Source organism: Leptidea sinapis, chromosome 2 (assembly GCF_905404315.1).
Source record: "Leptidea sinapis chromosome 2, ilLepSina1.1, whole genome shotgun sequence".
Taxonomy (NCBI): Eukaryota; Metazoa; Arthropoda; class Insecta; order Lepidoptera; family Pieridae; genus Leptidea; species Leptidea sinapis.
Window position 1 is genome coordinate 706,221 of NC_066266.1, and position 26,318 is coordinate 732,538.

The 26,318-nt window shown below is 38.0% G+C and overlaps 1 protein-coding gene across 4 annotated transcripts in view; it reads left to right on the plus strand.

Moving 5' to 3' along the window:
• LOC126972143 (rho guanine nucleotide exchange factor 12) overlaps window positions 1-26,318 on the plus strand; it is a 284,774-nt gene that overhangs the window by 4,576 nt on the left and 253,880 nt on the right. Inside the window, exon 1 of one of the 4 annotated variants that reach the window (XM_050818738.1) lies at window positions 23,385-23,525. The exons of the other annotated variants lie outside the window; for them this stretch is intronic. The gene's annotated coding sequence lies outside the window, so the exon portion shown is untranslated. Of the gene's footprint in view, window positions 1-23,384; window positions 23,526-26,318 lie in introns of those variants that run through there. 4 annotated transcript variants of the gene reach the window in all.

Sequence of the window (26,318 nt, forward strand, 5' to 3'; positions counted from 1 at the left end):
CCTCAGACCTTAGAAGAGCGGGCGCACGGAACTCAGCGGACTCCTTTATTTTTGCATAAAATTATGGTTACAATGTAATAGTCGATGCATTCCCAATCTGTGGTATAAACGTTAACCACCAGTAGGACCACATGAACGTTTATTAACAAGTCTTTTGAATTTCGTACATTTGATATGAACATTTTCTGGGATCTTGTTGCAAAAGTATATAATATATACATCGCCCCACAGTTGACTTAATAACTCGGCTTAGCCGAGTTTATGTCTGTTTCTGCTGTTAGAATTATGGCTATGAAACTTTCTAGCAAATTCATTTATTTGCCTATGTACATAAATAAGATCAAGAATATAAATTTTGTTGAAATAATTTTGTTCTAAATGAATCTTTAGTACCTAGATTATAAAAAGCGCGAATAAGCCTCTTCTGGAGCAAAGAGACACCTATTAGTATCGGCAGCGTTTCCCCATAGCATTGTAATGGGCAAGGAGTATCAGTTACCATCAGATGAACGTCTAGATCGTCTCGTCCCTTATTTTCATAAAAAATTATAGCAACAATCTAGCAACAGTTTGCACGGAAATCGAGGTGAACATAAGTCGAATGAAGGTATGCGGAGAATATTCGAAAAAATGTTTAATGAGGGTAGTTTTAAGAATTCTTCTTTATTATTTCTCTGATGTTGCAGAAAGGTGAGTATGAAAGATATGATACTATTAGCTCAATGCAAGTTCGATGCGTAAATAAATAATCATTCGTTAATTATTTTATCTCGGCGCCTGTCTTGCGATGCCAGACAAAAACGTCGTTGTCCGGTATTTGTCGCTGGAAAGCAAATGATTAACGACTGATTTAACTGGAACATATCGCTGGAATAGGGACACTTAAGTATCAACCTAAATAGTAGTCCCTGCTGTAACATCGATTCCGGATTTCTTCAGTTGTGAGTGGGTAGTTTTTAGTTTTTGTTGGAATATATGTCGACATTATCATTTTGAAACATCTCATAATCTATATATATGTGTATATAATATATAATTATAATAACATTGTATATATATACTAGCATATCTGAAATATGATAAATTAATTGTTAAAGAGAACAACTACAGCCAAGAGAAAAGGAAAAGGGAAATATCCGCTTCACCTTCTTCAGATAATAATCAACCAAAAAAGCAACAAGCCGTAAACACAATAAAGACAAACAGGACAAATGCTTGTCTTAAATTTGAAAAATCGGTCCAGCCGTTAGGAGCAGTTCACTAACATACACATGAGCAGGAGAATTATATTATATGGACGGAATTGAGAATCTAAACCAATCTCAAATTCACAGGAACACACAAAAAAATCATCAAAATTGGTCCAGCTGTTTAGGAGGTAGTTTAATTGTAAATCTAAACCATTCTCGAATCCACCTGAAGACACACACCAATCTCAAATTCACTGGAACACAAAAATATCATCAAAATCGGTCCAGCCGTTTAGGAGGTAGTTCAATTGTGAATCTAAACCATCCTCGAATCCCCTTGAATTCACACAAAAAATTTCATCAAAATCGGTCCAGCCGTCTAGTAGGAGTTCATACACACACACAAATAAATATATATATAAAGATTAGATATCCACTTATACTTAGATTGACACATCACGATATCTCTGGAACCATTAGGGCTAAAGACTTGAAATTTTGTATGAATATTTCTTTCGCCGAGTAGAGGTCAGCTAAGAAGGGATTTTACGAACTTGGCACCCATTATGAAACATAGTTCTTGGCGCATATGTTTATACTTCGCTACTTATTTTGCAAATAATACACTTACGAACTGATGTGGTTAACTGTAAATTGCTTTCATTATATTATTTAATTAAAATGGTCTTATCTCTCAAACAAACTTACATTCACATTTATAATATTAGTCGGGATGTATCCTTTTACTTTTAAAGCCGAATGATAAACACAATTTAGTGTGAAACAATCCATGTTGTACATTTATCGAATATAAAATGTTCTAGATCAAATTTAAAAAAAAGTTACAATCGCACCAAAGGGTACGAAACCCCATAAACCCTGTTAATTGTTTTCAATGTGTGGACCTTTAAGGTCACGACTTGGACAAACATCTAGAATACGCGCGCTCCCCACGTCAGTTATAAATACCGTTACAATTATCTCATATGAATTGTTTTCACGGCACCATTGCACTGCTCAGGTCGCGTGGATAGGTTTCCAGGTCATAGCGCGACGCACCGTTTAAACTTATCCTCGATCAATACTATACCTTCGCTTATACGACTCTAATTGGCTTTACTTTGGCTTACGCCGTCGATACATTTTATATCCACGTACGAACTTTAAGGCTGGGTTGCAGCAACTACTAACTTCAGCAATAATAAATATGTTAAAGTATCTGTAAGCAAAAAATGTGTTACACCATTTGACAATTTTTAGGACGTCATAACCTTAACTGTTAAGGGTCGCCAAGATCGCCATTGTTTTAATTTAATTATTAGAGGGAACTTTAATTTATTGAAAACAAAATACAATTTCCTTTACAAAAATAACATAACTATGTCATGTTTAATAGTATTGGTAAAAAGTTAATATAATTTTCATAAAATTTTAATAATTTAATGACTTTTAGAGTTAGAGCCATGTAAATGGCTCCAACTCTAAAAGTTAGGGGGTACGTTGGTGATTTTTTTTCGCAATGTCTATTAAAAATATAAATGTATGGATAAAATTAATTTTGTTCTCCTACTCTGTAGACATATGTGTTTTTTTTCCTAAAAATAAAAGTTTTATATAAACCGTTAAGAAATGGTTTCAGTTATGCGCTATTTTGGCGATTTCTTAGAACAGCGGCCTTAATCGTAAGCGTCCAATCTTAGCCGGTTAAAGCTATTGTTGATGTTATATAACTTAAAAGCGACCTGTCAAATGTTTCAAATAAATATTCGATATTGACTTGATATTCGTTTCACTTTTCAACTTTAACTATGCCAAGGAAAATGATGGTGCAACACATTCCGCAGTCTATGTTAAAATAAGCGTTAATGTAAATTTGACTTTAACCTTACTTTAACAGCTAATAATAGGCTTAAATTAATAATAGGGTTACTTAAAATATGAAATTGCTGTTTAATTTTGATAGTTAGGTACTTCGAATTGACATAGAACCTTCATGGCTTAAGATTTTAAGAAACAATAATACTTTTAGTTCTTCACGCCAGAAAAATGCGCCGTTGTGGTATCCATAATGTAGCCGGCATCCTGTGCTAAGGAGCCTCCCACTGGTAAATATCCCGAGTCGCCTTTTACGACACCCTTGGGTCTGGGAGTTCTCTATTCTTTTTATGCCTCGGGTAAGCATAGGACAAAACAGTCCATTGCATGTACATAACAAAGTAAAAGTAGTGCCTTCATGGGAGACAATAAATATGCACAAACAATCCACTTATTAGTATTTAATACCTGAAAGATGTTTGTGCGCCGTAAAATCGTTTTATGGCTCCGAGTGAAGTCTTTACGGTTCGTTAAATATGTTTTATGTAACGGGAAACAGTTCCCATTGAGATATTCAATTACCGGATTTTAGAACTTATTTGAGACAATAACTATCATGTTTATATACGTTACTATATAAATTATATTTAAGTGTCCTTCTGTTACTAGCGAGAGGGTCGCCATTTCGCTTCACATCACAAAACAACACTAACTTTCTGATAGTCTCCAGGGAACCAAACCTAGGCTGAGATCTATACAGTGTATCTAGGACCTTGCTCAGACTTTACTTACGTAAAACTTAGCTGGGTGTGATAAAACGCGAACTTGACTTTTGTATTTGGCTGTCTTAGCTTTTTCAGCTGTCAAATAACTATAAAAACGAAATCAAAGATTATGCTAAGCTTACACTCGGCTAAGTTTTACGTAAGTAAAGTCTAAGTATGCTCTAAAGATGTCAGCCTTAAACCCCTACATCTCGGTAGGAAACAACTTGAGCATTTCTATGAAAAAACAGTTGGCGGATCTATTTATATAAATATAAATCAATGTTTATTTTCTATGTTTTCTGAAATCAACTGATTGTTATAAATAAATATATGCGACCGTTCCTCCTCTCTAAATATTTAAGTATATATGATCGTTACTTTTTTATTATATTTTGTTATAACAAGCTGATGGTAATTGCGTATCAATTGCCTATTACAATGCAGTGCAGTCAAGTCCCATTTGCCCAGTAATTTCATTAGCTACGGCACCCTTCAGACCGAAACACAATAATGCTTACACATTACAGCTTCACAGCAGAAAAAAGCGCCGTTGTGGTACCCATAATCTAGCTGGCATGCTGCGCATACCGGGTACAGCTATAAATGGCTGGCGACTCCACCACCTTGAATTATTTCTATATTCTAAGATATATATTATTACTTCTTCACATATATGTGATTCAATGACATTGGTTTTCGGCCGTTTCATGACTCGCTCGCACGGCTCTGTATGTTTTTAAAATATATTCAACATGGCCCAATATTCAACGTTAAGGTTGCATCAGGGAGGTTGTGGACTTGTAACAACTAGCTATGTGGGTGGTGAAATTTCAAGGATAAGAAAATACATTTGGAGCATTGCTGTCATCTTTAGTCTGACGCTTCCCAGTATCAGCTCGCTCCATTTGACCTCGTGCAACGCAGAGCAACTCGAATTGTCGGGAACCCGTGCTCTGTGAACGGCTCGATCACTTGGCGTTGCGAAGAGACGTCGCTTCATTGTGTGTGCTCTACCGAATTCATCACGGGGGTTCCGAAGAGCTGTTTGAACAGATTCCTGCCGCCGAATTCTACATTCGCACGATACTCCACAAAATTAGGATATCAACACCACCATCTGGATGTGTGACGTTCCTCCACAGTGCGGTTTTCAAAGAACTTTGATCTACGCCCAACTAAGATGTAGAATAAGCATCCATGTGCGGACTTTTCCCGGTCGATACGACATGGTTCCCTTCAAAAAAGGAATCTTCCTTAAAGGCCGGCAACGCTTCTGTGATTTCTCTGGTATTGCAAGAGAATGTGAGTGGCGATGATCACTTTAGAGCAGGTGACCCGTGTGTTTGTTTGTCTTCCTTTTCCATAAAAAAATAAATTTAATTTTTCAATAAATAGTTTAATTATATTTTCTCATATGACCAGGTGACCCGTGTGTTTGTTTGTCTTCCTTTTCCATAAAAAAATAAATTTAATTTTTCAATAAATAGTTATATTTTCTCATATGTCTATCATAGTTAGATATTCTCCACGCCTATACGGCTTCAATCTGTTTTGAATATATTCCATTAAACTGCACGTAAGGTGTTTACTGTTATAAAGGCGAATGGCAGGTTTCAGTGGAAGTCTCGTACACCAAAAAAGTCGTGTTGAAACATGAAATATTTACATTTAATAGATCATTGTATAAGAATAAGTGGCATTAATTTTCTTTTTTTTATAAAGTTGCGAGTCATAAGTTATGTTTGTTTTTTTAAGAAGTTTTGGGGTTATGTTACGACCCCGTTTGCTTGACTGTTAGAGATCAATACCTACACAAATAATTAAAACAAAATCATTCTAATATACACACGTACATACATATGTATATGTAAAAATAAACGGTCAGATAAAAAAGCAAGAAACATAATTGAACCAAAATATATATATACGCGTCGAATTGAGAACCTCCTCCTTTTTTGAAGTCTGTTAAATACTACCTACTGCTCAACTAGCAACAGCGATTTTCTTCGTGTGAAACCACAATTTTCTCATGTTCTAGGATACTTTAGAACTCCCAGCAGGCATAGTCTACTACTACTACATAATATACTACTTGCATATTTTGAATAACAAAAACAACTTTTTCATTAAATGGTGTTTATTGAGACAGATCTTATCTACATGAGTAGTATAGAAACGTATGGATAGTGGCGCCGTTTCAATCAACTACACTCTTAAAATAACGTCATCCAAGAAGTTAGCTGGTCGCGTCATGGCGAGCATAGCCCAGGTGCCAGATGATACTCATCACATGGGAACTACACCCCACAGTTCTCAGCCCTACAATACAGTCGCAATAATAAATTATTATTGCTTCTCTGCCACGATTACCTCGTTCAGTTACAATAAAAACAAAGTATGTTTTTCCTGAAGAGTGGCGAGACTTTTTTTTTGCCCGAAGCAGCATTGGATTTATTCCCTGCAATCCAGGTATTTGGTCACGGCCCACTTCTAATGTGTAAATACGGTGAAACCTGAAATGTTCACCGTCATATCAAAGCGCCTGCTTTATTTGATAGGTGCCAGCCACAAGCATAAATAATCAAGTCGGCCATAGTTTGAAGCAAATAATTGGAATTCTTCTGAGTGTATAGTGTTGCGTCTTCGATTGTAATGGCTGGTTTTTGCTCTGAGGAAGATCAGGGTCCCCAAGAGTACCATCTGAAACAATTGAATTTTTTGCTGCCACTTGCTCTCTGCCACACGCAAGATCGGCATTTTTGCTGCAATAGTTCAGATTCAACTCCACAATCACAGCACAAAATAAGACGTATTAACACAACACAGCGTCCTTTCGCAAACTGTATGTAGATTTTTGAACGAAGGAGCACAAACTCAACTCAACGTCGTTGGGAAAAGATGTAGAAATAAATAAGCCAATGTTTCAAAAAACACACAGTACACGACATAAAACAGCTAGTAAATAGAGTTTCACGTTTTTGCAAATGTGAAATTCAAATACCCTGATTTTCACTTTGACATGACAGTTGTTCTTTTTTTGTCTTTCAAGATTTAAAACAATCGATGGGCATCCCTGAAAAAGGTTGTAAAATAATTTAAATAATGGCGTTCCGTTTCTGTTTGTAAATTGAGTTTTATTTAATTATTTTCTTCCCCCTACTCTAAAAAAATATTTGAAAAACTGAAAAAAGAGCCAGTTGCGAAATACTAAAGTTGGGAAAATATTACCCCAAAACATTCTTTTAATAGGGTGGTACACCAGATGCCGTTTTCATTTGTATTTGTAGACTTTAGGTGTGGCGTTGCGACTTTCTTTTTAATTTAATTTCAACAATTTCTCTCGCGAATCATTGTCGATTTAATACGCTTCGCAATAACAATTTTATTACTTTTCATGGTTATCAAACGATGTGATAGTAATTTGATAAGCTTTTCTTGAACTCTGTCGGTATACACGAAATACGAATACGGCACCTGTTTGTTTTCATTTGGTTAATACTTTCAATATTACGTAACTATATATCGATAAGACAATCGATTGAATGCAGTCCCATAGCCAGGGACTCCGTCATAGATAGAAAACACATTATATTATTGTGTATGTGTGTTTGAGCCTTCCAATGCTAAACATTGGACAGCTCAAACACTATAATCCGACAACTTCGTGCACAACCGCGGGTTACGGCAGTCTCCCGCGTTGCCCTCTCCGCAACACCATCCGCTACCCGCTGACATGTTGAATACACCATCTGACACCCCGAGGGATGGTCGTGCACGAAGTTGTCGGACTATTCTTAACCGATTTTCGGCGTGCGCTGCAAATTGTTTAATTAAGTTATAATTTAAGTTTAATATATAAAATATTGTAAAAAATTAAAACAGGCCAATTGTGAGTCGAATTAATGGTTTCTTATCATTGTATTTATAGCCGCCAAGCAAATTAATATTATGATTTTGGGTACGGAACCCTAAACATGACTGCATCAGTGCTATGCGTCGTATATGCAGTATTTGGTTTCGCTAAAATTATGAGACGTATTAATAAGCTTACATAAGTTCACCAGCTCTTAACTCATTCATGTTAAAACGAATTTAAATGTATAATATCATCTGACCCAACTGGTTATTGCGCCAACGCGAATCCCAGATGTGGAAGATCATACACCTTCACTGTTGGACCTTCTGTTGACCTCACATCCGAACGGCTACCTAGTTTCCGTTGACCCTCCTCTGGGTTCGTCGGACCACTGCCTGAACCGGATCACCGTGCCGATCACGCGCCTAACACGTCCCCGCTTCTTAAGCTGTAGCCGAGTGTGGCACTATACGTCAGCAGAGTTGGTCGAGATGCGGTGCTTTTTTGCATCCTACCCGTGGAGGCAGATCTGTTTTTCGCTGGGTGATCCAGATGCCGCTGCTGACGCTGTTGCTGATGTGGTACATCAAGGTATGACACTATTCATTCCATCCTCCTCTGTGCCTATCGGTGGCAGGGTGCACAGGGATGATGACTCGCTGGCCCACGACGCGTAAGAGAAAGCTGATCTCCTGGGCTCCCTCTTCGCGTCCAACTCGACTCTGGATGACCAAGGTGCACCACCGCATATTCTGTGGTGCGAGTCATACATGCTGGAGATAAAAATCCGGCATGGCGCCGTGCTTAAGGCGCTTCTCACCTTGGTCATTCGAAAATCGAGCGGGCCCGATGGCATTCCCCCGATAGTGCTGCGGAACTGGCGCCGGTCCTTACCCGTCTTTTCCGACTCTCCTAATCATCAGGCGTAGGCCCGAAATTATGGAAGGCGGCTTTAGTGCACCCGATCTAAGGTCCGCCCCATTGCCATTACCTCCTTTTTCTCCAAAGTAATGGAGCCGATCATCAACCGCCAGCTCTTGGGATACCTAGAGGGGCACCAGCTGATCAGGGACTGCCAGTACGGTTACCGTCAGGGTTCTTCTTGCATACCTCACCCATAAATGGGCGCAAGCGGTTGAGTCGAAGGGAGAGGCGTTGGCGGTGAGTTTGGACATAGCGAAGGCCGTCGATCGGATGTGACATAAAGCGCTTATAGCGAAACTGCCATCCTATGGGCTTCCCGAGAAGTTGCGCAAATGGATCACTAGCTTTTTGGCTGATCGGAGCATCATGGTTGTTATCTACGGTGCATGCTCCGACTGAAAACCCATAAACGCTGGTGTCCCGCAAGGCTGTGTGCTATCCCCTACGCTGTTTCTTCTGCATATCAATGATATGCTGCAAATCAGCAATATTCATTGCTATGCGGACGACAGCACAGGGTATGCTTCCTACACCGGCCGTGCCAACATATCCCAGGATAGCGTCGACAAGAACCGGAACAAACTTGTATCTGAAATCGAGACTATGCTTTGCAAAGTATCGGAATGGGTCCGACAAAATTTAGTCCAATTCAACCCCAAGAAGACACAAGTTTGTGCGTTCACCACTAAAAAGTCTCCCTTTGTCATATCCCCTCGATTCGACATCACTCCACTAACTGCCACAGCCTGTATTGGCATACTTGACGTTGATATGTCGAACGACGTTCGGTTCCGTGGTCACTTGGAAGAGAAGGCCAAACTGGCCTCTAAAAAGCTTGGTGTACTCAGTAAGGCGAGACAGTACTTCAAAGCCACCGCCTGCAACTTTATAAGGCGCAAATTCGGCCTCACATGGAGTACTGTTCTCACCTCTGGGCGGGTGCTCCCCAGTACCAGCTTCTTGAGCTAACGGTTCTCGAATTGCACTGTATTGTGCAAGTAATAAAACAGTAATGTTGTCGCGACAAAATCCTTTGATGCGCGCCCGTTTACCAACAGTGCCGCGATGTGCAATCGTGTACTCCCGACGCGACACAGCGCGATGCGGCGATTGGCTTCACTAGCGGGCTATTGCTGTATTGAGTGCCACGCGGTACGCCGTCGAGACTGGTCGCTGTCTGAGTTAAATTATCTGCGCCGTGCCGTCCACGTCATCAATCTTTTTGTATGAACCAACGCTAGCGCTCCGCCCTAAAGCAGGTATAAATTTGAAGGAGACCGCTGATTAGTGTTCTATTACTTGTATTGTGTTTTAGGTGAACATTCATACACCCACACACACACTCTCTCTCTTTTATATACTTAGTCTGGCCATAAATACTGTTACAAATAAAAATAAGTAAAATATTAGATTTGAATTTGGAGTCTGTCATTTTTATATGATTGTTCATTGAGTTATCTCATTTTAGCGCCAATACATTGTAAAGTATTTTGCGATATTAAAATGGAGTGGGGTGGTAAAGAAAACGCAGTGATTGCATTACACAAAGTAGGTACAGAGCCAAATGCAATTTTTAAAACTCTCCATACGCTTGGTATTAGTAAAATGTTTGTGTACCGGGCTATTAATAGGTACTGTGAGACCTCCTTTGTTTGTGACGATTAAAGATCTGACCGTCCACGTAGTGTTTATACGAAAAGGTGGTCAAAGCAGTAAGGGAAAGAATTCGAAGAAATTCTGTCCGATTTTATCGCGGGAGATGAATACAGAATCTAGAACCATGTAGCGTATTTTAAAAGATGACTTAGGACTTGCAGCCTATAAGAAACGTACTTGTTATTTCTTAGCTGACAATTTAAAAAAGAATAGGGTGGTAAAATCGAAACAACTACTGAAGCGATACGCAAATACGGTCACTGAAAAATTTTGTTTACGGATGAGAAATTGTATACCTACAATTGAGCAACATTTTTTTTATCGAAAAGGAAGAGTAACGCGTACGGGTCATCTGGTGTTAAGTGATAACCGCCGCCCACATTCTCTTGCAACACCAGAAGAATCACAGGAGCGTTGCCGGCCTTTTAGGAAGATGTACGCGCTTCTTTTGAAGGTACCCATGTTGTATCGTCCGGAAACACCGCACAAGGCAGTTCACTCCACAAGTTTGTAGTACGTGGAAGAAAGCTCCTTGAAAACCGCATTGTGACGGATGCCATACATCCAGATGGTGGGGATGATGTCCTAACTTGTTGTGTGTCGTGCGAAGGTGGAATACGGCGGCAGGAATCGGGTGAAACAGCTCTTCGGAACACTCCCCATGATAAATGCGGTACTCCGCAATGCCAAGTGATCCAGCCATTCACAGAGCACTAGGTCTCCGACAATTTGAACTGCTCTGCGTTGCAAGCGGTCAAATGGATTGAGCTGATACTGGGGTGCGGCAGACCAGAGATGACAGCAATACTCCATATGAGGCCGGACCTGCGCTTTGTAGAGCGCTAGAATGTGGGCCGGCTTGAAGTATTGCCACGTGCTCTATTTATGACGCCCAGTTTCTTCGAAGCCAGTTTGGCTTTGCTCTCCAGATGGCCGCGAAATTAGCAATTGCTCGAGATTTCGAGACCCAGTACTCCGATACTAGGCGAGGCTGTAAGGGAAGTGTTGTTCAAGAGCGGTAATACGACAAATGTTTCAGTATTTATGGAACGACTAGGTATATATACAGATTGAGCGCCTGGAAACGCTGATCCGGGTCTTGTTACAGTATAGATCTTTATCGGCGGATAAACTTCTGGCAAGTACACATTTGTCTACATTGCTTTGCGTTGATTGTAGATATGCTGCATATACGATTTGCGCATGTGTCCCTGTGCCCTCGACTAGTGATGTTTTCCATACTCAATGATACCGTTAAAGATTCACGCCGGGTTCTACACGTGCATACCGGTTCGCAAACAGCCATTACTGGAGCGTGTACCCACTTAGATGTTTACCAAAATAATGGCTTGAACAACTGCCAAAAGTACACCATAATCGCCTAAATTTAATTGCAAATGGAGATTGTTTGAACGACTTCTTGTAAGTATATATTTTCAATGTTTTTGTTTATCTTAACAAGTGACGAGCCTGATGGCTATTGCACTTGTCTCTGTAACACGAAAGTGCTTATTCACGTAGAGAAAGCAGGTGAGGCGAACGTAGGGGGCAAGCTGGCGCTAGCGCTTTAGCAAACATATGATGTTCAGGGCCGTGCATTGGTTTTCTGGAAAGGTAGGCACTCGCACTCTTGATCTAACGACTCGTAGATGCGCTTTAGTCCGAAAGCACTATGTTTTGGGGTGTACAAATTAAAGTTGTTCATGTTTCGCATATAGTTTCCGGACCATTTGGCCAACCTAATATCTATTATAGTTTGTGTCATTCTAGGAACAAGTACCTATCTAATAATATAATAGTTAGAAATATAGGTATTGCAAATGAATTTAAATAAAACATTTTTAAAACTAGTGCTATAATTATTTAACGAGGTAGGCACTGCCTAATTGCCTATATGAAATTCACGCCCCTGATGTTGTTAGTGAACTAGTGGCGGAGCGCGAATTCTTCCGCGACGATTTTGGTAACTTCAACCTGTTTGAGCTTGTCGCGAGAAACAATATAACGCTTTCATATTTCATCTTAATTTTTTTCATCATGTCGTTTAATACTGAAGAGTTGATCAGTGCTGCTCAAGCTAGAACTCCAATTTGGCAGTCTTAATAAGGTATGGAAGGAATTGCCTTTTGAAATCGCACTCTCACATACCTTTCTCTTTCTATATTAATTTTGTGCACAACAATTCAAATTTTTGACATCTACCACCTTAGGTAGTAATTTAAGATAGAAAAGAACGTCAAATTTTCAAACATCTGACAGCACGTCACAGTCGCGCAAATGTCTGGCAGCCAATGTGAACACAAGCTCGCGGCTGGCGCCTTCCACCGCATCTGTACCAGTCACCGCGCCCGCGTATTTCAGCGTGAACAAGCACATAGTCTCATTAGCCCAGTTATAGTTTCGCTAGCTACGATGCCTTTCAATTCGAAACATAAATAGTGATTCCATTCTAGTGCTTGACGGCAGATATAGCGCCGCTGCAGTACCCACTGGTAGAAGTCAGGGTCACCACTCTCGAGTCAAAATTTGCAAATGACGCGTCAAAGTAATTTTTCTCAAACTTATTGGAGTGAAAACTTCTTTTGACGTACCACACAGACATTTTTTCGAAGGTAATGGAAGGAAGCGTGACTGGTTATACTTAGTATTGATATAATTGTTGTTACTACGACACGTCGATGTGGAAGCTGCCTAGTTAATAATTACTCTGTACTGCTGTGTACACAGTCTTGTGTGTATGTGTGTGTGCGACACAATTAGTTCCACGTAATGCCAACTACATACAGTTTGATATTGACGTCCTGGTTCATCGACAAAGGTACATGGAGTCTCATATATAAAACTAGCTGATACCCGCGACTTCATCCGCGTACACACATAACGAGCACCATTATTTTTAAGTTTGGATATGCTGTTATTTGGACAGTTTTTCACTGAACACTTTGTCGTTGCGTGGCGTATTCAATGCGCGGTCGAAACACATCTAAACTAAAACTCTGCCTAATACATGCGTAGGCAGAGTTTTGCTTCAGACAATTTTTAAGCGTGATCGTAAGTCTAGTTGTTTATTGTACGTTAATGGCAAAATAGGTCAAAAACTAGTTCAGTTACGTATTGAGACACCTTAAACTAAAATGATAAAAACATTAAGAGGCATAAAAAAGGCATTTATTTTCGTAAAATTGATTCCTTTAGAATTCCTTTTGATGTCAGTTCAAACACTACCACCGCTTCCGAAACAAATGGTGGTCTGAGAGAGAAAAAACGGCGCAAGAAACTCATTATGTTTTTGCACTTTTTTTATAAAATATATAATATTGTACTGTTATTGCTAAATAATAATCATAATCTAGACCCAGGATTTATATTTGTGCTTAAAAGCACAAGAGACACGAGGTAAGTAAGTACGAGTCACTTTTTTTTTCTTTCTTCATTTCACCTTCGCACGACACGCCACAAGTTAGGATATCATCCCCACCATCTGGATGTGTGGCGGTCCTCCACAGTGCGGTTTTCAAGGAGCCTAATTCCTCGTACTACGAAGCTGTGGAATGAGCTTCCTTGTGCGGTGTTTCCGGGACGATACGACATGGGTACCTTCAAGAAAAGCGCGTACACCTTCCTTAAAGGCCGGCAACGCTCTTGTGATTCCTCTGGTGTTGCAAGAGAATGTGGGCGGCGGTGATCACTTAACACCAGGTGACCCGTACGCTCGTTTGTCCTCCTATTCCATAAAAAAAGTGTCACTTGGGAGAGAAAGGATTGGAAACTTGGTCGCGGCGAGGTTAATTATATTTTCTTTTGAAATGAAATGATATTATTTTATTTTGTGCTGTATTTAAAAAATAATAATACTAATTATCATCCGTGTTTACAAATTAATATAATCTATACAAAATATGCGAGCAAAGACGGAAAGCTGCGTTCAATTCGTCCTCTCGATCAGAGTATAGAAATAACCAGAGGGTGTCTAATTACTTAAAGCATTACACATAACTTGTGATACAGATAAGAGTATATCGAACTGCGACAAAAACTCGCACGTCGCGTATGGTAACTGTATTTGCACTGAGTCGTTACTGCGACTAGTTCGCGAACCGGTTTCTGAACGCGCCCGTCGCGACGACGTAACGATACGTACCTAGCACGCGGTCCTCGTGAGTAGAATACCCGCAGAGAGATGATTGCACGATAGCCCAAACATGTTTAGAATAAAATTGAACTTACAGGAAAAATTGTCCTTATTGCATACTTCATCTTCCGCCTGTAAAGCTGTTTTTCTCAGGAACGTGTCAAGGAATGAAGTTTAAATTATCATTTATATGTTAAGATAAGTACCCATTAAACATTGATATTTTGAATTCAATACGTCGAAACGTAGTTAACACATGTATTCATTCATGTCAAACATAAACAGACTTATTAAATCAAAAACAACGCATGAATATAAAAGTTAAGAGTAAAGCCAGCGAGATAAGAAAAATTATTTTATGTTATTATGTTAATAAAATATATTTCCCTTTCTCTTGTTATCTCAATTAATATTGAAAGCTGTTGTCATTATTTGATAATAAGTGCATTAGCAGTAGGACAATTTGAAGTGTTCATCAGTGACAGGACTACCAACACATCATTTCGCAAAATTGCTGTCAACTCACAATTCACACTGTTATGCCACTGTTAATACCGGTCCGCTGCACCGTTTTTCCGTGTTTGTTAACACAGTAACATGTTTTATATACCGATTAGGGGCGTGGCTTAACTGTTTTGTTAAATAAAGCATCTTAACATGTTTACCGCGACGTTGGATTAAATTACCCGCTTTCGCCTGCGGGGATAGAAATTAACGAATAATGTTAGCGTTCACTGAATGAAGACGTAGCATTCGTAACTAGCGATAATTCTATTTGGTTTGTGTATGATGGAGTGGAATGAAGAAAATATTTTGTTTTTATGCAACTGATAACAATCAGACAGGTTCTTTGGGATGTTATAGTCCATAACATCATTCCTCCACATCCTTTTATTATATCCTGTGAGACTTTATATATAAGATGATAACAACTCACTTTTTAACAACTAACAAAATCACTATCTGAGCAACAAAAAGTTTTTCATACCGAACCTATCATCAATTTTAAATTCTTAAATATTGAACGAATGTGATTGCATGGTAGGACCTAGAATCTATTCCTGTTTCTTCTTTTGAGAACTAAATCTACTATTGCTAGAACAGCTGCCACGTATTCTACACCGGAACTTATTTATAAAATGAAACAAAAAGAGGTGCAGCGGACGGAAGTTTTTTTAACATGTTTTGTTAAATAATTGGTGCAGCGGAGCGGCTTTAAGGTTTATGAAACATCTTAAAATCTCACAGTAGCGGTACGATACGCCTTACATCAGATGTTGCTGCTTTTCATTAGGTGGAAGTTTGCTCATTCCGTCACTTATTGGAAATAAAATAATAAAAATTACTTACATTCCTCTCCACGAGGCATCCGTAGGAAACGTTGACTCGTCAAACTCTGGCACCTCCTAGCGGAATATTTACAACATTTGGATAATTATGAACTTTCGCAATGTAACGGCTAATTCAATAAATTTACTTACCACCTTGTGATCGTGTCACTCGTGTCTTCACTCTTATAATAAAAAAACCGCAGTGGCTGATATTTCTTACACTGCTACTGAGGCTGCTAAATGGTAATGCTTTTGCTCAGTATTAAAGTTAATCTATGTATCGTTCGTTGAACAGTTTGGTCGATACGCAGGTACTACTCTACTGATTGGCGCCTTTCTTACTATAAAACATTATATTTATCGTTGTGATTTGCATATAGCTTGCTATAATGTTTTTATAGTAAAAACTTCTCAAAACTGGCTGAGCAAAGATACTGGGCTGTCACGCTCGGCAATGTAACGCTCAATCGGCTAAAATGAGATTGAGTATACTAATGAAGACTCGTTTGACGAGCACAGTTGTATAGAGAGACGGGCAAATTGGTTTTCCTTCGAGTTGGAATAGTTCGAGCTGCTTTGTAGATCTTAAGACACAAAACACATGTTAAAATTAATTTAAACACTGAACTATGCCTTCGGTCTATTGAAGCGGTGAAAAGTAAATAAATACCATTATTATGACTGCAAAAACACTCAACTAAAATGTATCATAAGATGTGTCCTATTGATCGAGAATCACAACAACTACCATCAAATGAGCTAAATGTTTGTTCTCTTATTCAATAAAAGAGTAAGGTAATTCGTATCCCTGTTATGAATTAATCTTCAGACAGTTGCAATTGTAAGGTCGCACTGATGAGCCTTGCGTTCCATTAGCGTACATTACATAGATGCATTTAGCGTTATGAGAATGATGTTCGCAGCATCTCATCAGGCCGGGGTCATTCTATTTAACACCCATTCTCTATCTCGCTCCTGTCTATTGTCATTGTACAGGACAACACAATGGCGCACGGACACCCGAAATTTAACCGGTTAACGAACTTCCGCCGACGATACGCGAGTAATTAGTGTTATGTTGCAGCTGTTCTTTCGTAATTTCTTAATAATTATTCGTGAAGAAAATTATATTAGAATTATTATAATTATTAAATTTAATATGATAGAGGTTTTCATTTAAGCGCGCATCGCGGAAAAACTAGAAAACTAGTGTCTAAATGTCAATTAACTCTTCTAAGTTTTAATCCCTAGACATTTGGCACTTATCTAAAACTATAAAAAAAATATTGTGAAATATTCATTTAATATAAAGTTATTAAAGTTTTAGTGTTCTGTGAATATGTGTACGCAGACAAAGTCGCGGGTATCAGATAGTTAATAATAAAAGAAGAGGATTGCCGATTCTGACGTGGAACCTAATCATTTTATTAAATGTTTAAAAACGCGTTCTGGTCGCATACCATTACTTATAGTCAATTCACGATTTTTTTTTTATTTAAGTACTTATTTAGTCCACCGACACTGCAAATAATCAAATTGAATGTTTCTTTTGTCATGCAAAATAAACAAAAAGAAACATGCAATATGTTTCGTTTTGTGGTTTTTATGAGGTTGCCGCAACACGTCGTGAGCGTTAACAAAAATGATGTCACGAATTTCGCACGGCGGATGTTTTACGATACGTGCTACGTAGGCGAGTATGATGCGATCCGATGCGGTGAAATGCGACTCAATGCGGAGCGGTGCGACGCAGCTTTAAGTTTCTAAGTGCGAGCGAGGCGAGCGAGTTCTCAACTGTGAAGTTTCCGGTTCTATAGATGGAGCCACAACCCGAAAGTTAAACAAACATACAAAGTTTTACGAATCATGCGGCATACGGACGGTTGGATTAGTTGCTATAGCGCTAGGACGTAACCCTAGAGAAGCAGGTTCGAGGCCCGTGTCGTCCCAAGTTTTGGTTATGAATTTAATTTGTATAAATCATTCCAGAAAATAACAAACTGTTTATCACATGGTTACTCAAGAAGTAATGTATGTGAACCTATAATCCATATTGTATATTTAGAAAGTATTAAAAACAAAAAAGACGATGATACAGCATTCAGTTTGTGCGAAAATATCAAAACAACCGATAGCGTTCACTTCGTCTCGTCTCTCTCACCGCATTGCATCTCGCATGCGTTTTGTAACAAAGTACAGCGTGCAACAATGTGTATATTGCACAAACACTCACACAAGAAAAAATAAATTCAAAAATAAAAACACCTACTTAATTCACCTAAATAAATCAATTTTCCATGCCGTAGTAGCCGCGCGCTAGCGTAGGCACTGCAGTCTAGGTATTCGTGCCAGCTTGTGTGACCACGTAAGGGTGAATAAAATTGTGTTTCCTAAATATATAATTTGTTTGTATATTTTAATAATTTTTTATTCTTCATGTGAGGTGGAAGTAGTTTATTTAATGTCGCCATTGTACTCGTAGTGCCACGCTATATAAACAGTTTGTTAGAACACTTAATACTGTTAGTCGCGGTCATCATTTGCGGCAGCACCACTCACCTAGGACGAGGTGTTTTAGTGACTTTAACACATTAAGGGCTGATTTATGGTTTTTCTAACACTTTAACGTTACACTTTAAAAATTATAGATACATTAGCATGCCCGGCAACCTTCTACATTCATGCAACATAATTGTTAAATAAAATAAAATTGATATAGTATAATAAGCGGTAAATTGTTACTACAATCTAAGCAAATAGGTCACAGAGGTGCCGTGTGTAATTAATTCTTAGATTATTACTGTGCCACAGTATAGATGTATCAGTTATATCAAACCATGCAATGTGTATAGTTGCTTGTATACAGTACGTAAGTCGTAGAATGCTTTTAGACCGGGTACACATACTATTCGGAACGATGGCGAGGGAAAGCTAAGGAACGAAAAAGAGAGAGTATATGCGGCGAGGCGAGTTTAAGAGAAGAAGTGTTAGTAGTCTTATTTTCAAATTAAAAACAGGCAGTTCAATTTTGTTCATAATATGTCTAGGTTATTATGTCATTTCGTATTAATGTTTCTCCTGCACTGTGTGAGGGGCCTCGTCGATACGCATGTTTGTGTGTGTCATTTGGAACGTTTGAAGGTTGTTTTCATACTGTTACATATGTCTACTGTGACTGTGGCTTGTTATGACTTTACGAGCGGTGTACGAGTAATTAGCAAATAGCAAGTATTTATTATATAGCAGTGATTTATCCATATTTAGTGTTTGTGATGCAAGTTTTGTGGAACTTGTTTACTTTAAGTTCAGGACAACTATCTAGTCCAAAAATAAAATCACCTAATATAGGTATTGTTGTCAGTGACATTGGCACGGCTGTTCAATTATGTGTCTCATGCAGTCTACGTCACCGTGGAGTCCAGTCGTGCTGGGACAGAGCAATATAAAGTATTCTAATACTAAAATTTCCCCTAATATTTACTGTCAAAATTAAATTCAGTATTGTCATTGAGTCATAAATGAAGTCTTAGCTAACGGATGCTCGCACACAATAAACCTAACACTACAAACCCTAGCGACTCAGATACAAGAAACGAAAGTCGATCGTCGGCGCACCACTAACAATTCAATTCGGATGAGCAGCCATTATCTATCTACCAATCAGTGAGCTCTATGCTCTAACTATGACTGACGTAAAAAAGGCCATCTTGTCCACGGCCTAAACCCACGTCGAAAATTCGTTGCTCTCATAATGGTGACATTTTGGCACGCGGCACGTAAATTTACGAGTGACGGGCTCCGGTCATTGCCAAAATAATTTGCACCGAGGAAGCGTCTGTTTTACTACATTTTATTATGGCTGTTTTATGTAGACTATAAATATAAAATAGAAGGATTCGACGATATAATATATTAAGTAGGGTTGGTACTTATATGATTCACAAATTCCTTTGAGTAGTAACTTATGTCACCGATTCTACACAAAGCTATTGATTGATCAACTCAACTATGTAATCTAAATTCGTCTTAATCTGCTACCGTACAATAATTCCAAATACATGAATACAATTCCCGCAAATTAATATAAGTGCCTGCCGCCATCTTCTTGGTGACGTCATGTCTAGACGGCAACCTTATTGAAAAGAGGTACGGTTAAGGGCAGATTGATAGTGGTTATGAAAATAACTATATTTATTTATTGAGATATACGAGGCTATTTGACTCGTTAAAGCTTTTCAAGGTTATAATAGTTAATATCACTGTAGACTCCCAAACTATGGTTATTATTTACGCAGATAAGTAAAGAATATTTATCTACTACGCAAAGTTTTGGTAATATAATGGTACTCGATGTATTTGCTAAAAGAAGTAGGTTCTCCGTCTATGATTTTTGTTGTCCATGTTTCAAATCTGATGTCATTGGTGCTGCTTTTATTTTTATGGAAGCTAGAAACTGGCAAGGACATTGTAAATATAGAATATGCCGCCATTCTGCGTATAGCGGAATGCGAACCTAAAATATAAGTTAGTAGGCATCATTATCCATTGTAAGTTATATATTTTTGTCTCTTATATGCACAGGTGTGTGACAAACCACTTGATCTAGGATTACCTATTGATACGCCATCTGGAATACGGACCTAAGTAATATTCAATTGAGGTGAAAACTTCTTTATGCGCCTTGGGTATTGTATTTAGTGGTTCTTGAATGAGGTTAAGCTATCACACTCAGCTATGTAATGCTCGTTCGGAAAGTCGCTTCGTGTCGACGAGCTTAACTTTATTAATATAAAACAAATAAATAGCGTTTATCACAATTACAAGATTATCCCCTCGATTTGGATGTGTGGCGTTACACCACGGTGCCGTTTTCAAGCAATTTTCTTTCATGACATGACATTGATACCTTAAAAAAAGTGCGTAACCCTTTCTTTTCTCTGTTGTTACAAGAGAATGTGGGCGGTGGTGATCACTTAACATCAGTTGACCTGCACGCTCGTTTGTCCTCCTCTTTCATAAAAAAAAGCAATCACGGACAAATCACAGATTTAACAAGAAATTGTCAGTGATATAATAAATGTAATGCTGTGTCTAAGGCTTACATAGTTGTTTAAAATATTAGTTGGATACTAAAAAGGAAAATTTTTTTTGTTCCGAACTTGCAGTGTACCTACTCGTCAAAATCGAGTTAGTAAGTCTTTTGTGGGGTGTATATGCTTTTACAACAAGATCCCAGATAATGTTCAAAGCAAATGTATTACAAAATTTAAAAGAATTGTTAATAAACGTTTGTGTAGTAAAGGTTACTATAACATAAATGACTTTCTTAATGATACGACGGATTGGAAATGGAGCGACCGGCTATTAAATAATAAATTTTATTGTAAGATTTTACATTGTAAACATATTTTTAAAAAGAATTTAGAATTTAGAACTTTTATAAAGAAGCCCGCTTAGTTTGTTGCGCCCGTTCTTCTCAGTTCTGAGGCATACCTTTTAGAATTGGTGTTTTTTTTTGACTTTCAATAAGTGATTTTATATCCTTTTTTGAATAAAAATATTTGAATTTGAATTCCGGAGGATTGATATGTTTTTTGGCAAACTTAAAAAGATGATAAACAACAGTTTATTACGTCTGCCTCGTCACGGAACTCTGAGCTTCACTTTCACCGACTTATGAAGTAATTAAACGCAATGATTACCATAGATATTCCTATTTGGAATTGCAATGAGCGTGGCATTAACAAGAGCGATAGCGTTTCGCTACGCTTATGACGTCGAAAGTCGCGAGTTACATCATACTTGTAAAACATCTGCATAACTGTTGTTGTTGTTTAAGCTAGAGATTTCTGGTTGAAGCATAGACTTAAGAGGGCCCTTCCCGCTCCTGTCTATCGTCAACCCGAACATGGTCGAAAAGCTTGTTGTTTCATCCAACTTACATATAAAACTCTCGGGTCCTGGTGTTTGTTACCAAACTCCTCCGAAACGGCTAAACCAATGTGTTTGAAAATTTGTGTGTATACCTCAGACCTACCTGATAAGGTAGGTCTGAGAAAGGGCCAACATCTATTTTTCATACCCCTAAATGATAAGAGGGTGACCCTTAAAAACCAATTTTTTTATTGACAATTTTTTATATATTTATTTTAATATGATTTAGCATTAAAAAAATACATACAACTTCAAATTTTCACCTGTCTACAATCAACCTCTGTTTTTTAATCACCATTTTTATATTATTCTGATCTACAGATCCGCAATAGGGTTGCAAGATGGCAATCGAGTTTATTAATTATTGTAGTACGATACATTTTATGTATGATATATTATTTGGTAGGTGTGAGAATCGGTCGTCATCAATTTTTTTACCCCAAAAGTTTTAATTATTGAGTATTTTTTATTACTTTAATTGGCAATACAAAGTTTGCTGGGTCATCTAAATATTTTTATAAAATTAGAGAGAATTTATATTTTATTTTATTTTATTTAAAAACTTGTATATAAATTGAAATTATATATTGAAATTTAATTAATTCTCGTTCAATGGTTCAGTAGACATATGAGTTACAACAGGCTTCGTAGCTGCAGTTTGATACAAATGGTCTAGTTGACCAGCTAACGTCTGGGTGTCGGTGTCAAAAGAACTATAAGTTGAAAAAGTAATGCTGTATAAGGGCTGTGGCGTCACTCTATTGAACAGCAGTCCTACCATGAACTCTTATTGCGATTGACAACCTAAAATGAACTGCTTTGCTATTTCGTAACACGACGTGATTAGAGCTATCTAATTTAGGTTGACGTCAAATCAACTGAATAAATCGCAATGATCTCAAATCAAAACTGATTTAGTTCGTTCATTCATTCGTACCATGAGGTGTTATTTCAACCTAAACTGGATAGCTTATTTGTCAAAGTGAGCGTATCGAAAAAAATTGCTACTTCCTTAGAGGAAAGTGAATTGTGTTCTTAATAACTTATAAAAATAGTGATAACATACAGAAAAGGAAAATTTTATTGATGAAAGATTAGATGAGAATTCGTTATTGAACTTTTTTGTAAAACAAAATACTGAAAATAAATACCAAAAATGAAAATACTAAAGACGACGCAGTAAGGGCCCGGGCTATAGCCTGTTCGCAAGAACGAATAAAAAAAAAATGTACTCTGTGGTCCTGTCAAATCAAACATCAATGGAGGTGCGTTCAAAACTCGTAATTTTTACGAAAACATTTAATTAGTAATTCAAAGAACTATATTTATTTATATTACTATTATTTAATAAGTACAAAAAGGGGCTTAATGGTTTATAATTTGACGCAATTGCGTAATTTCAAAATGTATTTTAAGTATTTCCTACGCAAATAAACCGTTAAAATCATATCATTTAACGTTTCGCAATTTTATTTCGTTCATTCTTCATAAGCGATCCAAACGTCATTCAGTAAAAGGCACTTCATGGTACGAATTTTAGTGATTCAGTTTAGGTACCTAACTGAAGTGCGTCGGATTCGCATCGCTTATTAAAAGTTGATTATAGGCCCTCTGTTGTCAGTTGTTGTAGCAGTGTGAGGTGTGTTGTTGTAATTGCTCTCCCGAAGACGCCCGCAGTTTGTTGACGTCATTGTAAATTGAATCGTTGCGACAAATCATGGTGCCGGCCGGTCGTATGAATTTCTATTTCCAGTGCAACCGGTTTGTGTGAATGGCGCCATTATAAGTCTTGTGTTTTCGTTTACGTAACCCTTATTAAATATTATTGCTTTAGATATTTTCATAGTTAAGCTCTATGGTGCTGCAGTATTTTGTTACTCGTCCGATATTATAACTTAGGAACTACACTGGCCTGCATAAGTAAGTATCACACTTTTCAAATTAATTTTTTTCTTAACTATAGAAGGTAGAGATTTAAGATTAAAAACGTTTTGTTGCAAATTTTAAATGCTTTAATTCTTAGAAACTAAAATTATACATTAGTAACATTTTTAACTTAACAAAGATAAAACAATGAAAATATACATTTTTAGTATAGTGTAAAAAAATCAACTAAAACGTATTACATGTTATTTAATTTTTAATAACTGATATTGCCTCCTCGAGCTCTGATTACAGCTTCGAGCCGGTTTGGCATACTGAACACTAGGTTTCGGAGCCGATGTTGAGGAATATTCTCCCATTCTTCTACCAGGGCCTGCTTTAGTGCCCTGAGGGTAATAGGTGGTGGCCTGTGATTTCTGACTAGCCTCCCAAGCTCATCCCAGGCGTGTTCAATCGGGTTGAGATCAGGACTTCTTGATGGCCAAGCCATCATGCTGATACCGACCTCCTGAATATACTCTTGTACGATATGAGCCGTGTTTGGCCGGGCATTATCATGCATCAGCATCGATCCATCACCCATATTTGCTAAATACGACCCTGCATACTCATTGAGAATCTCTTGAGCATATCTTTGCCCAGTGAGGGTGCCATTTTCTATGGCTACTAGCTCTGTGCGACCTTCTGAAGATATGCCAGCCCATACATGTACACTGCCTCCACCGGATTGGACTCTTTCTGAGATGCAGGCTTGAAGGTATCGCTCACCAGGTCGCCTGTAAACACTTCGCCTTCCATCAGAAGTGTAAAGGGAGAATCGAGACTCACCTGCAAACTTGACCATTCTTCTTCATCTAACTGCATGTGTTCACGGGCGTATCGCAGTCTCGCTACTCGATGCTGTCTCTCGAGTTTTGGGCCACTCGCTGGTCTTCGGGGTTTCAATTTGCTTCAGCAAGTCTTCTTCTCACTGTACTGTCACTAATGTAGTCCCTCCGGGTCTGAAGTAGCTGTTGCTGGACTCCAACTGCATTTTGGTGGCGATTTCTTAACACAGTGGAAATAATATAACGATTATCTCGGGCACTAGTACACCTGGGTCTGCCATTACAAGGTCTCCTCAGATGGTGTCCAGTCTCTTCGTACCTTCGCTTTACCTTCTGGACCGTTCGTACCGTCACACCCACTATTCTTGCAGTGCGACGCATACTAATGCCTAGTTCCAGAAAAGCCATGATCCTAGCACATTCTTCAACTGAAAGAGGCCTGATAAATAAATGTTATGTGCTTTTTAGCATAAATTTTTAAAACAAGACCCATCGATCTTGAAAAAAATTTAAAACAGAAAGAAAAATGTGAATGGTAAAATTGTAATTTAAAAGTGTGATACTTACTTTTGAAGGCCAGTGTAGATATTGATAAAGAGAATAATTTAATGAAATTGACATAGATAGACACTTTATTGCTAACAAACTAGGTTATTAGTTAAATTTAGAAATAGATCTTAAAGATAATTACAGTAATTACTAACGGCCGTTCCCAATATTCAGTCTGTTTCCGGTTGTGGCCTACTTGAGATAAAATAACATATCAACCCAATATGAGCAACAGTTTGAATGTTCATCTACATCAGTAAATCAATACCTACAAGATGAGTTAGCAAGCTGTTATTTCTTCTTCTTTTGTAGTATCTTTCTACTATACCAGTAACTATTGATCTTACTGGGGATGACTGTGCTGACTCTAACGGCCATTCCCAATATTCAGTCCCATCTCTTACTTGAGAAAAATATCGAAACTATCGTTGACTTTTCTGTCCCAATTAACTAATCGACGGTAACTCACCTTATCCGTACACGCTGTCTGTCAATGGGAGGACGTATTACTAGCAATATAAGTTTGTATTGATATTAAAATTCACGCGTCCTTATATAAGGCGATAAGAATGCCTTATCCGGCATATTCGGACAGCTTCAGATTATTGACAGCTAATTACTGACAGTAGAAGGTAGTAATTAATCTCTATGTGTAGATAGTATATTGGGAATGGCCGTTAGTCACCGCTGTCCGTCCGTCATCACAGGTACCCCAAAAGCAACATCCCAAGCGACATCCCAAATTTATATTATAATGCGTGTTTTGTAAAGATTCTAAGAAAAATGTGGGTTAGTCTAATAATCAAAATACTATAAAGAGCTAAAGCCAAACGTCGATGAATGTTTACGACTTAACGATGCGGGACTCGAATCCGCGACTCTCAGTTTGTGGCTTCATGTTTAACAAGACATAAACTTTGGTTACAAATTTAATTTGTATAATTAATCCCAGAAGTAAGGGGTATCACTATAAATAACAATTTGATTAAAATCGGTTACGGTAATAATAGATTCGCTTTCGTTTTTGGTGTGTGTCCTTCAGAGATATTCTCTCGCACGACATATTTGTCAGTATGCTTGTAGCGCAGTAGCGACTGTTGTAAGTGTACGGTACGCTATTATACAAGTGACAAGACACATCTCTCCTAATTATTGCTCAATAGTATGGTCCTCGTGTTCTGGTTGTAAACTTGTTATTGTCGGCTATATTATTATGTGACGCGTGTATTTTATTGGAGCAATCAATATCAAGCGCGACATCTTTTTAATATTACGTATTATCATTTGGTACACCTGTTGTATATATGTGTATTTATAATATGTTAGAGGTCCTTCGACTTTATCCGCGTTGATTTAACTTTAAAGCTTGCTAAAATATATCAGAGCAAACCGCATTGAAGTTGGTTGAATTGTTTCTGAGGACAGCATTCACGACAAAAAGACAACAATTCCG